The 16,889-nt window shown below is 39.9% G+C and overlaps 1 pseudogene; it reads right to left on the bottom strand.

The window, feature by feature from the left end:
• Nucleotides 1-2,810: 2,810 nt before the first annotated feature.
• On the bottom strand, nt 2,811-10,046 carry LOC106827791 (olfactory receptor 7E178-like; annotated as a pseudogene).
• Between the last annotated feature and the right edge of the window lie 6,843 nt (nt 10,047-16,889).

Genomic DNA, 16,889 nt, shown 5'->3' on the forward strand with positions numbered 1-16,889 from the left:
CTCATGTGGCAATGGCAGGATTCAGTTCTTTGTGTGCTGCTGGCCAAAGGCATCTCTCAGTTTCTTGCCATATGGGCTTCTCCATTGGGCAACTAACAACATGGCAGCTATCATCCATCGGCATGACCTGGTGGGAGAGTAGAAGAAGGCTGGTGAGTTGAAAACCTGAGTCTATTTACACATTAATATAGAGTTGATATAACAATATTTGTTGATAGTTTGTTCACGGGATGCAAGTCACAAGGTCCAGCTCAATTAGAGACAGATATATACAAGGGCACAAATAACAGGAGGCAGGGGATATTGGGAGCATCTTAGAAGCTTCCCAGAACAAAAGCCTTATCCTCTATCAGAACTTTGAGCCATAAGCACAACAAGATTCTATAGATGTCTCTCTGCTTTCCAGCATAGTCCCCAACTCTTTACATCACCATCTTCTCAACAAACCTTTACTGGAGAAGGACAGGCACATGGAAAAGCTTGCTCGGTTTTAGGTATTTCTGCCAACCCCCCGGCCCCCTCCCCCATGCTGCTCCTGGCCATGTCATAAGAAGTTTCCCTGGCTTCTCTTATACCAACAGAGTACTTTCATCTTTGCCAGGAGAAGCCACAGCCATTTCAGTACCAATACAATAAGCAAGTCTAAAAGCTTCTGATTTCTGCTCAACTAGTAAGGGCTCATCTCTCTTCAAATATATTTTCTTTAGAATCTTTGTATTTGAACTCTGGAAGTCTTTTTAAAAACGTGATTTTGGCTTACATAGTGAGATAAAGTGGAATGTATGGGAATCATGATTTGTGGCAACCTCTATATCTTATCTTTGAAGTCCTATTGGTTCAGATTTCTTTGTATGAGGAACTCAGAGATTGATTTCTCATTAACTGATAGGAAGAAAGCTTGAGTATTTACCCAGTTAAGTTGGACATGGGAGAAAGTATACTAATCATGTGTGTGTGCATCAGTGGCAGGGGAAAATTTTAGGGAGCCCAAATGACCAAATGGCAGGAGTACAGAGAAGGATTAGAGAAGGAAGAGTGAGTGTTGAGACATTTTATATGTTTGGATGGGAAGAAAAATCCAAAATTAAACTGAAGTAATTTCATAATTGGAAGAGCCAATCAACTACTAGAATCATTGTCTGTGAAGTTGGTAGGCAATTTAGCTTAGTGGTAAAAGGCAGAGTAGATTAAACCAGTTATTGGATAGCTTTTCAGAAAGCCCACATTGCTACCTCAGAAACTGTGTAGCATCTCTAAAGGAAAGATTGATATGTACTCAGGTACCTGGCTATGTAGCAGAAGACAGAAGGAGCCCATGACACATTGATCATGACAGAAGACAGGGAAACAAAGTGGAGTCCTAAAGAGCCTGTTCCCAGTGAAAGGAAAGATCTCCCCTTTGCTGAGGACATGGTCCTTTGCTATCCTTGAGCAATGAAAACAAAGATAAAGTTAAATTTATTAATAATCACTTGGGTGACAATGATCTACAGGCAAGATTAGAACCACACAGCCACTAGAAATATCAGACCACTACTATCAGTTGGATACCCTTGACCAATACATAATCATTACAATCACTTTTTTATCGTGAGCTCACTTTGCAATCTTCCAATTGCATCTCACAACCTAGCCTTACGATTTATCAGCCAGGGTTCAATCAAGAAAAGAGAAACCACACTAGTTACTTTAATGAAGATAATTTAATATAAGTATGGCTAAACACTTATTAAAAGATGAAAAGCATAAAAGAAAAAATATGGTAACAGAGAGTCATAGCTGTAGGATGTAGCGACAGTATGATAGGCTAAGGGGTATAGGGAAAAGGTTGGGCATTGGTGCGTCTGACTTTACTGACTGTAATTGGAAGAATCTAAAGGGAAGCCAGATGGAACATTCGAGCATTGGTTTATAGTTTCCCACCCCCCCGCCACACACACACACAGTATCACAAATTAGATTCCAGAAGGGTACGTTTGGAGCAGAAAAACAATAGCTTAATATCCAGCATATAGGACCAGCTCCAGTGTGTGGAGGGAGAAGATGTTTGAAAAAATATTCACAGGAATATGCCCAAAAAATCACATTGCCTGTTACTAAGGCAAACTCTTTCATTCTTCTCCTTTGTGAACTCTGATCACTTTAAGATCTTCAGGATCTGGTCAGGAACAGTAAAGGACACAAGACATACAATTTATCTTGAATGAAAGTTCTGATAAAATTCAACAGGTCTCCACCTTGGCTGCACATTGGACTCACCTGGGGAGCTGTTAAAACCTTTCACACTCTTTTCACTCTGCAGTCCAATTAAGTCTTAAACTATGGTCGTGGGACTCTGGCATGAGGATTTTTAAGGCTCATCAGATGATTCCAGTATGAGGCCAAGCTTGGGGACCAGTGACACACATTCTCTCACACAACCTGCATCAATAGGTTTGATTGAAGTCAAAGTTTTATGGAAAATAGACATGGAAAGTGAAAATCGTTGAGAACTGTATATATATTTAAAAAGAGAGTTCTGAATTTCTACAGGATGCCTGGGTCATAGGTGACAAACGCATAAGATTCCAAAGATAGTGCAGTGATTTTGACACATGTGGGATCCCAGAATACTCTCTTCATCCCACCAAAGACGTGCCAAAAAAATTTTTTTTCAGATATGATAAATCAAGACGAATGAAAACCACGAGCTACAAAAATTATGTGACCAAAGAGGCACCAACTCTAGACGTTTAGTTTTTCTGTCATTTCTAATCCACAAAACAAAAAGTGGCCCAATATTGAGTCTAGGCTGTTCTGTTGAGATGCCTCTACGTGGCCTTCTTGATGTCCCTGTTCCTCAGGCTGAAGATGAAGGGGTTCAGCATGGGAGTGACTGCAGTGTACATCACTGAGGCGACCACATCCTTCCTGGGGGAACGTGAAACAGGAGAACTGAGGTACATCCCAAGGCCTGTTCCATAAAATAGGCAAACAACTGAGAGATGAGAGGCCACAGATGGAGAAGGCTTTGTACTTCCCACCTGTTGTTGGCACTCCCAGAATGGAAGAAATAATTCAAGTGTAAGAGAAAAGGATACCTGAGACTGGAATACCACCAAAGATGGCACCAATAAAATAGGTTAATATTTTATTGGTGGAGGTATTGTCACAGGCAAGCTTGAAGAGTTGAGGAGGATCACAGAAGAAATGAGGAACTTCCACATTCATGCAAAAGGTAAGTTGTGATGTCATTAAGCAGTGCAGCTGGGAGTCCAAAAGGCTGATCAAAAAGACACCAGAAACAGCAAGCTACAGAGGTGTGGGTTCATCATGACCAGGTAGTGCAGGGGATAAGAAAACATAGCTACAAATCGATGATAGGCCATCGGCGTTAAGAGTAAACTGTCCAAACATCCAAAAAGATTTCAAAAAGACAACTGAATCAGGCAGCCCACATAGGAGATGACTCTGCTATGAGTTAGAAAGTCTAAAATAATCTTTGGGATCGTAGTAGCAATAAAACTAACGTCAGCCATGGATAGGATGCAGAGGAAGAAGTACATGGGGTGTGGAGGTGGGAGTCAGAGCTGACAGCCAGGATGATCAGCAGAGTCCCCAGCACAGTGACCAGGTACATTGACAGGAACAGGCCAAAGATTAGAGGTTGAAGTTCTGGACCATCTGAGAGCCCAAGAAATAGGAAATCCAAGACTCCTGTTAGATTCTGGGATTCCACATAGCAGAGACACCTTTTGGAAAATAAAAGAGAGTTGATATAAAGTAAAGAAGTATACGGGTACCCATAAGAGTGTCTATATTTTGCATTCAAGCAATTCATAGATAAAGTATTCATACTTGAGGACCATACCCCTTAGCCATATTTCTCAGCTGTGGCAAACACATTCTTCCTAGAACTCTGTTCTCATTGGCTTTTGCTCCATTCACCTGTCTCTATGTGCACCCACTTTAGAAAGACTGGGCTGAAAATTCAGAGGCACAAGGATACTTAGAGATTTTAAAAATCCATGGACATACTAACATAGTAGTTCCATTCTTTGATGGAAACAAAAGGAATGAGAAATATCAACTCCTTTAGAGAAAAGATTGTTGTAATTAAAGGACATTAATAAGCATTCAAATGTACTTTATTTTATTCATATGCAGGGCAATTAATTCTCTTGATTTGGACTACATATGAAAACCCTATAAGAACTATGTAATAAAATGCCTGACTTCACTTTTTGAGTGTGATGTTTGGGTGCTAACAGTTTTTAAATCATGCCTCTTCTGTTTATGCTCACTATCTAGGCTAGCTGATAAAAAAGACCAGGTCCTCCAGTTGTAATAAATGAGTCCTGGGGATGTAAGGTACACCATGGTGACTATAGTAACAATACTGTATTGCATGTTTGAAAGTTGCTAACAGAGTAGATCTTAAAGTTTTCAGCACAGGAAAAAAAAATTGGTAACTATGTATGGTGATGGATGTTAACTAGACTCATTGTGGTGATCAATTCACAATATACACAAATACTGAATCATTATGTTGTATACTTAAAACTAATATAATATTGTATGTTAATTACGCCTTAATTTAAAAAAAAGAAGAAAGACTGGGTCTGTCCTCTTTCAGCAACAGAGAGATATTCAAACCTCATAAGCCCACGCACATGTACAGGAACTCTCACTGGGAACCCATACCAAAACTACAATTAAAAAAACCCAAGCCAGCCACTTTCTTTGAACTCTTGTGTCATTTCAGACCAGCTTAGAAGGCCTGCTATGCTCCCCCCAGACAGGGAGATCTTTTCTTTTTTTTAAAGATTGGCACCTGAGGTAACAACTGTTGCCAATCTTGTTTTTTTCTTCTTCTTTTTCTTCTCCCCAAAGCCCCCCAGTATATAGTTGTATATTCTAGTTGTGAATGCCTCTTGTTGTGCAATGTGGGATGCCACCTCAATATGGCCTGATGAGGGGTGCCATATCCGCGCCCAGGAACTGGCGAAACCCGGGCCCCAAGCAGAATGCCAGAATTTAGCCACTTGTCCACTGGGCCGCCCCCGACAGGGAGATCTTTATATGTTGAATAAACTTTTTAAACCCTCTTGTGTGTTGGCTTTATCAGCCTCAACATCTGCCAAATTTTGATGTCCATGGAAGTGGAGGTCCATCGTATTTCTGCAGAGTGTCCACTACACTTGATGTAGCACATGGGGCACTGAGACAATGACTGCCACCCTCAGAGGTTTTTCTTCTCTTGCTCTGGCTTGCTCCCTGGCTCTGCTCCCTGATGATAAACATGTACTTTGAGCTACTGCCTCCTAGAAGCTTACATTTTGGACTGTTCTGCATTCTGCTGCATTTGTTGAGTCCTTCCAATTGAAACCAAGAACAAAGGGGTTAAATCTTCCCCGGGATAGAAAAAGAGAGGAAAAAAAATTTGAGATATGCTTTCCTAACTGCACCTGGGCATACTCAGCATAATCAACTGTTTTTTAAAGCTAACCAGGTCTTTCTGTCCCTCCTTAGTATATGAATGAGCTGTTTTTCCCAGGAAGTCAAAGTCCAAACATCAAGAAGAACAGATATTCAGCCTAACAGGGCCAAATGCAGGCTGAGAATGAGAAGTCATCAGAAAAGTCCAGACACTCAAGGAAAAAGACATTCCATCTTCTTTGCCAAATACAGGCTGGTGGGAAGGTGCCAACCAGCAAAGCCACATGCTCCCCCTCCCATACCTAAAAGCCCACATAAAAACCCCTACCTTTTCCCTTCAAGGAGGTGGATTTGAGTTTTAGCTCCCATCTCCTCACCTGGCTGCCTTTTGATAATAAATCTATTTCCTTCCCACAAGCTTAATATTTTGGTCATTTGACTTTCCTGTGTATTGGGTAATGAACCTGTGTTTGTGTTTGGTAACACAATCTTCTCTTATAGATATAACTTACCTAATGTAGATGTTTTGATAGTTACTTGGCTATTAGAGACAAGGGTATGGGATTGGGTCCTTCCTTAATGTAGTCCTAGGTCTTGTGTCTCAGCTCAGATCTATCTGTGTGTCTTGGAATGAAGCTGTTACTGACACTAGGGTCAAGGGAAAGACTCTTACCCTGATTGGTTTGTGTGTTTCAGCCAGGCATTGGCCCTTGTGGGTGGAAAGAGTACACCCTGAGCAAGATACAGGTCCACTGAGTGGTTTCTCATGGAAGAGTGGTCTTTAGGGAATTAGGAGAGAGTGAGCAAGAGAGAGAGAGAGAGGGAGGGAGAAGAAGAGAGAGAGAGGGAAAGGGAGACGGGGAAGGAGAGAGCGAACAAGAAGGAGAAGGAGAAAGAGAAGGAGAAGAAGGAGAAGGAGAAAGAGGAGGAAGAGGAAGAGGAGAAGGAATAGGAAGAGGAAAGAAGAGAAGAAGGAGAAGAAGGAGACGGAGGAGAAGAAGAAAGAAAGCAGCTATGTCATGCTGAGGCCTGCGCTTCTAAAAACAGATCAAGATCTATAAACAGCCCTGCTGCAACTGTTACCACATGCCTTTGTCACAACAAAAATTCAGTTCCTCAGGGTTATGGGGAGAAACACCCATGGCATCCCTGTAGCCCAGGAAAGGAGTTAATTCGTACCTGATTTAAACACAGGGTATATAAACCCCATAAAACAACCATTATCATGGAGGAGGTCCCTAACCCTGAAGACACTGATTGGAGGATCTCTGGAGAAAGAAATTTATAAATATGAGCAGGATAGAGAAGACCTCCTTTGTAGTACATCTAGTGATAGAAAATAAATACATAAAGAGAGAAAAAGAAGAGACAGAAAGAAATCTGGACATGAAGGAGGAAACAGAAAACTGAAACAGAAGTGTACAATTTGACCCCATTGGAAGTCCAACATTTATTAAAAGAATTTATAGAACAAAAAATGAAATGGCACTGATTAGCTCTGCCATCTCTTCAATGCAGGTTCTGAATTAGTTTTAATATCTGCTGTAAAGCATCAATGGGCAAAGCTTTGTGTCCTCAATGAATACCAGCACTCAAATTACTGCTGGGGATCCCACTAAATTTGAATAAAGTACTCTCTATAATCTTAGGGAGGTTCTTGAACATAAAATTAGAGGACAAAAAGTATGCCTCACCTTTACCATTGGTATTATTGTCTTGCCTGAATTCCCTATTTCAATAGCACCCATTGCCCTCAAAAATCCTAGAATGGGCATGGACATTCTGACTAAATTAAAATTAAATTAAGTCTTTGGCACTGTATAGGAAACACCTAAGCAGTTTTTCACATCCTGTTTTGTCTCCTTTACTCTCACACATAACCCTTCACTTCTGACACTTCTGGTCACCAAATGTGGGGGAATTTCCTCACAGTCGCTGTATGTCTTACAATTTATTTTACTTCTGACACTATCTGCCTAGCGTGTCAGATCCCACAGGTCAAGGGCTCAGTCCCCAACACTGCTTCCAATTCAGATGTCAATCAAGAGTAGTAGGTCCCTTGGGGCCAGCCTGGTGGCGCAGCAGTTAAGTGCACACATTCCACTTTGGCTGCCTGGGGTTCGCTGGTTTGGATCCCAGGTGCAGACATGGCACTGCTTGGCAAGCTATGCTGTGGTAGGCGTCCCACATATAAAGCAGAGGAAGATGGGCACGGATGGTAGCTCAGGGCCAGTCTTCCTCAGCAAAAAGAGGAGGATTGGTGCCAGATGTTAGCTCAGGGCTAATCGTCCTCAAAAAAAAATAAAATAAGTAGTAGGTCCCCATTTACCCACAACTTCTGTTCAACTTGGATACAAATTGGAGGTTCCCATGACCCTCCTCCTCAGGTTTGACTAATTTCTCACTCCTGGAAGAGTGCTTGGAGGGAAAGGACCAATCTTACTCATTTCCTTAGTCATACAGGACATCCCCGGAAGGGATAAAAGCCCAGGCAGGAAAGCCTCCAGTGTGTAGAAGCCATATTGATTATGCTGTGTTCCTGTGAAATAACAAATGGTAATCAATATTTAAAAGAGATTTTTACATACATAAATATTTTGTTTTGGTTGCCTATGCTGTGCCAACCACAGTGTAGGTGTTGGGATATCAGAAATGAATAAGACTCAGTCATTTCCCTGCAAGCATTCTGCCTGGAGTGACCTGGACAGAGAAAGAAAAGTTTGAGTACATTGTTTGGGTTTATTTTTTTAACATTTTATTTAACCCACTATAGAAAAAATAATGTAGTTTTACCAATATACAAAATTGAGATATTTTACATGTTTTGGTATGTCTTCAAAATCTAGTATTCCATACTGATAGCGTATCTCAGTTTGGACTAGCCACATCTCAAGGGCTCAATAATGACATAAAACTAAATTTTAAGGAAAGACATTGTCCTGTGCCCTGTGAATAGAGTCTTGCTGCTCAAATCCAAACCTGACTCCACCCATTTTTACCCCAGGACATGGTTCAAATTAAATAAAAATACTGTAATCCTTTCCTCAACTGTATAATTATGATAATGTGTGCATCTATATCTTGGGGATGATTATGGAGATGAAAATTTAAAAGCTACAGAGCACATAGCTTGGAGGCCATCATAGGAAACCCTCAATAAAGCTTCATAATATCATGCTTATTCTCCTCATCACCATCGTGATCATAATCATCAGATTCATGATCATTTTGGAGCACTTAGGGGATGGTTTGGAGAGATTCATTTCCTGCTGTGGTGTGAGTGATGCCTATGGAAGCTAGACATGGTGGTGGAGGAAAGAAGCATTTTGAAAGACAATTACGAAATCCCCAACAGAAAAATAACATAAACTTCATTGGCCTCTGAGCTGAAACTTGCATATTGATGCCCTCCCATCTGGCTATCTCAATTGTCTTGCTTCTTTTGATAATGAGGAAACAAGATTTTCTATAATCCTTCCTCCATCCACCATCTCCCTGGGCGCTCACTGGTCTGTGCTGTATCTCTTCCAGGTCATGACTTAACAGATTGGCTCCACTGCCCTCTCCGGCCTGGTGAATGATGAGGGGAGAGCCTCTGTTCTCAGGACTGACAGGAAGATAGACTCAGGTATGAATCCTCCAGTGGAGACAATGACTCTGGGAAGAGGAGTCACAGGCATGAAGCCTAACCGGGGCTGGCACATTTAAAGGCTGGAGACACTGGCTAATTATTTAAACCCGTATGTCCTTGAGAACTTAATGCACAGAACTCATAATTAGTGAAATTGGTCCATGTTATCCCAATCTCTGGGAACTGCCTACTATTAACAGAAGAGGAAAAGGAGAAAAGTGAATGTATTTAGAAGAGTCTGGGCCCTTCCTCTTCTCAGAAGAAAGCTCATCTGTACACTTTGCTTGTGACTTCCAGTTTCAAGGATCTTAACATAAACTGCAGACTCTTTTCTTTTTCAACTTAATTTATGACTTTTGCACATTCACATCTGCAAATCCATTGTGTTGCTGATGTAAATTAGGGAGAATTAGGTTTCCTATAACAAGAATCTGAAACTATGTCCACTTTCTCAGTTAAGATTTCTGTCTTGAAGAGGAATTTTACAGATCCTTTTTTTAGGCTTTTTTGCTTATTTAAATGATGGCCCAAGTTCTAGTTTCTCTCTTTCATTGATGTATGTTAGTATATTAGAAAACTATTGTAAACCCTGAGGTGGGGCGGAGCAAAGTGGTGGGGTGAGCTGACCCGGGATTCTCTCCCCTCCAAAATACAACAAAAGATTGGAAGAACTGAATTTCAGAGAATAAACATAATGCCAGCTCGTTAGAGACCTACAATACCAAGAAGGCGGAGATCATAACCTTGCTTACACCCTCGGAGGCACTGGAACAGTAGGAGAGAACATCGCTCCCTCCCCTAGAGTCTGCGATAGCTGCGGCACAGGTCGGGAAGGAGCAGGGGAGGGGCCGTGTGACCAGGGGATCATCCAGGACTCCTGCCACTGATTCAGTGGAGACCCGCTGATGGGGGGAAAGCTTCCGTCCGTGGGGACTCCATAAATCAAGGGCCTTGGGAGACCAGAGAACAGAACTGATCTGAACCCAGACTGGCGCATGTAACAGCCGCCCCCCTCCCCCCCCCCCCGCCCCCCGCCGCAAAGCCAGTGGGCGCAGCCATCTTGCCCCAAGGCAGAGAGTTCATAACATGCGGCTCTTGACCCCCATCTAGTGGCGACAGGCTGTAACTGCAACTGAATTTTACCACCATGTGAAAAAACCACTCCTCTACCATCCAGCAATTTATAAAAGCCCCAGACCAGAAGGAAAACAATAAAAACATAGAATTAAGTCCTGAGGACTTGCAATTAGGTAAACTAAGTGATAATGAGTTCAGAGCAGCTATAATCAAAAAACTCAATGAGGTAGAGAGAAAGATAGAGAAACAAGCCGAGTTCTGGAGTTACTTCACAAAAGAGATTGAAATCATAAAGAAGAATCAAACAGAATTACTTGAGATGAAAAACACAATGGGCCAGATAAAACAGAATACGGATTCCCTGAATGCCCGTGTAGACAACATAGAGGAGAAAATTAGCATAATTGAAGATAGACAGGCTGAATGGCACCAGACAGAGGAAGAAAGAGAACTAAGAATTTAAAAAAATGAGGAAAATCTCCGACAGATAATGGATTCAATGAGGAGTAAGAACATAAGGATCATAGGAATTCCAGAGAATATGGAAAAGGAAAATTGAGCAGAAAGTGTGCTTAACAAAATTATTGAAGAGAACGTCCCAAATCTAGGGATCGACAGAGAAATGTGTGGAGAGGAAGGTTTTAGATCTCCTAGATTTGTCAATGTAAAAAGAGCTACCCCACGGCACATAGTAGTAAAGTTGGCAAAAAGGAAAGATAAGGAAAGAATACTCAGGGAAGTAAGAAAATAAAAGAGAAAAACCTATAAAGGAGCCCCTCTCAGACTATCAGCGGATTTCTCTACAGAAACCTTACAAGCTAGGAGAGAATGGAGTGACATATTCAAAGCTTTAAAGGATAAAAATCTTCAGCCAAGAATACTCTATCCAGCAAGAATTCCCTTCAGATATGAGGGAGAAATTAAATCTTTTCCAGACAAACAAAAGTTAAGGGAATTTGTAACTAAAAGCCCTCCATTACAAGAAATCCTCAAGAAGGCTCTCATACCTGAAAAAAGAAAAAAGGGAGAAAGGGGACACAATCCACAGACTAGGGAGACCGATGGATAGAACCAGAACAGGATAGCAAATATTCAATTATAGCATTAGGGTAAAGGTAAGGAAACTACCAAAACAAGGACGATCTTAGCACTCTAACTACCAATTAATAAGACGAGTTGGAATAAAAAATGAAAATAATTATTTAGGAGGGGAAGAGCAAAGGGTCTAAATCAGTATTGGACAAGTAGGTAAGAGACCACCAGAGAATAGACTATATTATACACGAGATTCTAAATACAAACTTCAAGGTAGACACTAAAATAAAGTACAGAACAGAGTCACAAATCATAAATAAGGAAAAATCTAAGAAACTCAGCATAAGAAATTGCAGTATTAAATGGGTAGTCTAAAGCAAACAGGAAAAGAAACGCAGGAAAACATGATAATGAGTGACAGATTAACAGCACTAAGTCCTCATGCATCAATAATCACTCTCAATGTGAACGGATTGAACTCTCCAATAAAAAGACACAGAGTGGCAAAATGGATTAAAGAACACGATCCAACAATTTGTTGCCTCCAGGAAACACACCTCAGCCCCAAGGACAAACACAGACTCAGGGTGAAGGGGTGGAGGACAATACTTCAAGCAAATAGCAAGGAAAAAAGGCAGGTGTTGCAATTCTCATATCAGACCAAGTGGATTTCAAAATAAGACAAGTAAAGAGAGACACAGAGGGACAATATATAATGATCAAAGGGACACTTCATCAAGAAGAAATAACGCTTATAAATATCTATGCACCCAACACAGGAGCACCAAGATTCATAAAGCAACTATTAACAGACCTCAAGGAAGATGTTAAAAACAACACAATAATAGTAGGGGACCTCAACACCCAACTCACATCAATGGACAGATCATCCAGACAGAAAATCAACAAGGAAATAGTGGAGCTAAATGAAAAACTAAAACAATTGGACTTCATAGACATATATAGATCACTTCACCCTGAAAGAGCTGAATACACATTCTTCTCAAGTGCACATGGAACATTCTCTAGGATAGAGCATATGTTGGGAAACAAGGCAAGCCTCTACAAATTTAAAAAAATTGAAATAATAACAAGCATCTTCTCAGATCATAGTGCTGTAAGGCTAGAAATTAATTACAAGAAAAAAGCTGAGAAAGGCACAAAGATGTGGAGACTAAACAACACACTACTGAATAAGCAATGGATCATTGAAGAAATTAAAGAAGAAATAAAAAAAATACCTGGAAACAAATGAAAATGATAGCATGCCATACCAACTCATATGGGATACAGCAAAAGCTGTATTAAGAGGAAAATTCATCACAATACAGGCACATCTTAACAAACAAGAAAAATCCCAAATAAGCAACCTTAAAGCACACCTAACTGAACTAGAGAAAAAAGAACAAATGAAGCCCAAAGTCAGCAGAAGGAGAGAAATAATAAAAATCAGAGCAGAAATAAATACTATTGAAACGAAAAAGGCAGTAGAAAGGATCAATGAGACAAAGAGCTGGTTTTTTGAGAAGATAAATAAAATTGACAAACCACTAGCCAGACTTACAAAGAAAAAAAGGGAGAAAGCTCAAATAAACAAAATCAGAAATGAGCGAGGAGAAATAACAACAGACTCTGCAGAAATACAACAGATTATAAGAGAATACTACAAAAACTGTATGCCCACAGAATGGATAACCTAGAGGAAATGGATAAATTCTTGGACTCCTACAATCTCCCAAAGCTCCCTCAAGAAGAGGCAGACAATTTGAACAGACCAATCACAAGGAAAGAGATTGAAACAGCAATCAAAAACATCCCAAAGAATAAAACCCCAGGACCAGATGGCTTTCCTGGGGAATTCTACCAAACTTTCAGAGAGGATTTAATACCTATCCTTTTCAAGCTATTCTAAAAATTAGGGAAGATGGAACACTTCCTAACACATTCTATGAGGCCAATATCATGCTGATACCAAAACCTGACAAGGACACCACGAAAAAAGAGAACTACAGGCCAATATCACTGATGAACATAGATGCAAAAATTCTAAACAAAATTTTGGCAACCAGAATTCAGCAATTCATCAAAAGAATCATACATCAGGATCAGGTGGGATTCATACCAGGGACACAGGGATGGTTCAACATCCACAAATCAATCAACGTGATACACCACATCAACAAACTGAGGAATAAAAACCACATGATCATGTCAATAGATGCAGAGAAGGCATTTGACAAGATCCAACAGCCATTTATGATAAAAACTCTGAACAAAATGGGCATAGAAGGAAACTACCTCAACATAATAAAGGCCATATATGACAAACCCATAGCCAACATCATACTCAATGGGCAAAAGCTGAACGCCATTCCCCTGAAAACAGGAACGAGACAAGGATGCCCTCTATCACCACTCTTATTTAACATAGTACTGGAGGTCCTGGCCAGAGCAATCAGGCAAGAAAAAGGAATAAAAGGAATCCAAATAGGGAGGGAAGAAGTGAAAGTCTCACTGTTTGCAGACGACATGATCTTATATATAGAAAACCCCAAAGAATCCATTGGAAAACTGTTAGAAGTAATCAACAACTACAGCAAAGTTGCAGGGTATAAAATCAATTTGCATAAATCAGCAGCATTTCTATACTCCAGTAATGAACCAACAGAAAAAGAACTCAAGAATACAATACCATTCACAATCGCAACAAAAAGAATAAAATACGTTGGGGTAAATTTAACTAAGGAAGTGTAGGACCTATATAATGAAAATTACAAGGCCTTTCTGAGAGAATTGGATGACGACATAAGGAGATGGAAAGACATTCCATGTACATGGATTGGAAGAATAAACATAGTTAAAATGTCCGTTCTACCTAAAGCAATCTACAGATTCAATGCCATCCCAATCAGAATCCCAATGACATTCTTTACAGAATGAGAACAAAGAATCCTAAAATTCATATGGGGCAACAAAAGACACCGAATTTCTAAAGAATCCTGAGAAAAAAGAACAAAATGGGAGGCATCACAATCCCTGACTTCAAAACATACTACAAAGCTACAGTAATCAAAACAGTATGGTACTGGTACAAAAACAGGTGCACAGATCAATGGAACAGAATTGAAAGCCAGAAATAAAACCACACATCTATGGACAGCTTATCTTTGACAAAGGAGCTGAGGGCATACAATGGAGAAAAGAAAGTCTTTTCAACAAATGGTGCTGGGAAAACTGGAAAGCCACATGTAAAAGAATGAAAATTGACCATTCCTTTTCACCATTCACCAAAATAAACTCAAAATGGATCAAAGACCTAAAGGTGAGACCTGAAACCATAAGGCTTCTGGAAGAAAACGTAGGCAGTACACTCTTTGACATCAGTATTAAAAGGATCTTTTCGGACACCATGACTTCTCAGAGAAGGGAAACAATAGAAAGAATAAACAAATTGGACTTCATCAGATTAAAGAGCTTCTTCAAGGCAAATTAAAACAGGATTGAAACAAAAAAACAACCCACTAACTGGGAAAAAATATTTGCAAGTCATATATCTGACAAAGGCTTAATATCCATAATATATAAAGAACTCTCGCAACTCAACCACAAAACATCAAACAACCCAATCAAAAAATGGGCTGGAGACATGAACAGACATTTCTCCAAAGAAGATATACTGATGGCCAATAGGCACATGAAAAGATGCTCATCATCGCTGATCATCAGGGAAATGCAAATCAAAACTACACTAAGATATCACCTTACACCCGTTAGAATGACAAAAATATCTAAAACTAATAGTAACAAATGTTGGAGAGATTGCAGAGAAAAAGGAACCCTCATACACTGCTGGTGGGAATGCAAACTGGTGCAGCCACTATGGAAAACAGTATGGAGATTCCTCAAAAATTAAAAATAGAACTACCATACGATCCAGCCATCCCACTACTGGGTATTTATCCAAAGAGCTTGAAGTCAGCAATCCCAAAAGTCCTATCACCCCAATGTTTATTGCAGCACTGTTTACAATAACCAAGACATGGAAGCAACCTAAGTGTCCAGCAACAGATGAATGGATAAAGAAGATATGGTACATATATACAATGGAATACTACTCAGCTGTAAAACAGAACAAAATCATTCCATTTGCAATAACATGGATGGACCTTGAGAGAATTATGTTAAGTTAAATAAGCCAGCGAGAGAAGGATAATCTGTGTATGACTCCACTCATATGAGGAATTTAAAATTATGGACTAAGAACAGTTTAGTGTATACCAGGGGAAAGGCGGGGTGGGGGGTGGGCACAAAGGGTGAAGTGGTGCACCTACAACATGACTGACAAACATTAATGTGCAACTGAAATTTCACAAGATTGTAACCTATCAATAACTCAATAAAAAAAAGAAAACTATTGACTTTTATGTTCTTATTATAAGTTACGACTTCTCTTAAATAAACCACGGTGTCTAACAAGACTGCAATCAAGATGTAAGCTAGGTGTTCAGTCACCTCAAAGTTTGACTCAGAGAGGACCTGTCCCATGCCCTCTCACATGGCTTTTGGAAGGATACAGTTCTTTGTGTACTGTTGGCCAGAGGCCTTCCTCAGTTCTCTGCCACATGGGTCTCTCATGGGGAAGGTCACACGTGGCAGTTGGCTTCCATCAAAACAAGCAGACAGGTAACAGAGAAACAAGGGCTGGAAAGATGAAAGCCAGAGTCTTTTTGTACTCAGATCTCAAAAGTGACATCTCTTCAGTTCTGTCATGTTGCATTGGTTGGAAGCAAGTCACTAGGCACAGGACACACTCAAGGGGATTATGATAAGTGAAATAAGTCAGACAGAGAAAGATAAACACTGCATGATGTCTCTTATATGTGGAACCTAAAAGAGCCAAATCCTTAGCACCAAAGAGTAGAATGGTGGTTGCCAGGGGATGGTGGGTGGGGGAAATGGGGAGGGGTTGGTCAAAGGGTAGAAATTTCCAATTATAAGATGAATAATTTCTGGGGATCTAATGTAGAGTATGGCGACTACAGCTAACAATAATATATTATATACTTGAAAGTTGCTAAGAGAATATATCTTAAATGTTCTCACAATAAAAAAGAAATGGTAATTATGTGATGTGATGGAAGTGTTAGCTAACTTTATGGTGGTAGTCACTTTGCAGCGTACAAGCATATCAAGTCAACACATTGCACTTAAACTTACACAATGTTATATATCAGTTGTATCTCAATAAAGTTGAAAAAGGAAATACGTCAGCCTTAGAGGAGATAATGATGATAACGACATCTACATTTACTTAGTTCTTACCATGTGCATATTGTCTGTTTAATTCTAGGGTGCTTTCAGCCAAATATTATTAAAAATGAAGCATTAGAAGCTATGAGAGTTATAAAAATATATTTCAATGTACTCAGGTAATAAGTTAGAGGAGCAGATGTCGCAAATCAAATTTTAGCCTCCAAAGTCCATATGTTGAAACTATGCACTAGCCTATTAATTATTGATTATGATAGTTTGCTCTTATTGATCCACTACTATATACCAAACAATATTTTATTCAGTTCATTTGGTAATATCTTCTCAGCCAGCCTCGATTAAGTGCTCTTGTTACCATAACTCTACAGATGAGGAATTTAAATAGAAATGTTATAATGATACTTAAAGTTACACAGTTTGTGACATCAGGTTACTTATGAATTACTGGAATGCTTGT

Source organism: Equus asinus, chromosome 20 (assembly GCF_041296235.1).
Source record: "Equus asinus isolate D_3611 breed Donkey chromosome 20, EquAss-T2T_v2, whole genome shotgun sequence".
NCBI classification, from domain to species: Eukaryota; Metazoa; Chordata; class Mammalia; order Perissodactyla; family Equidae; genus Equus; species Equus asinus.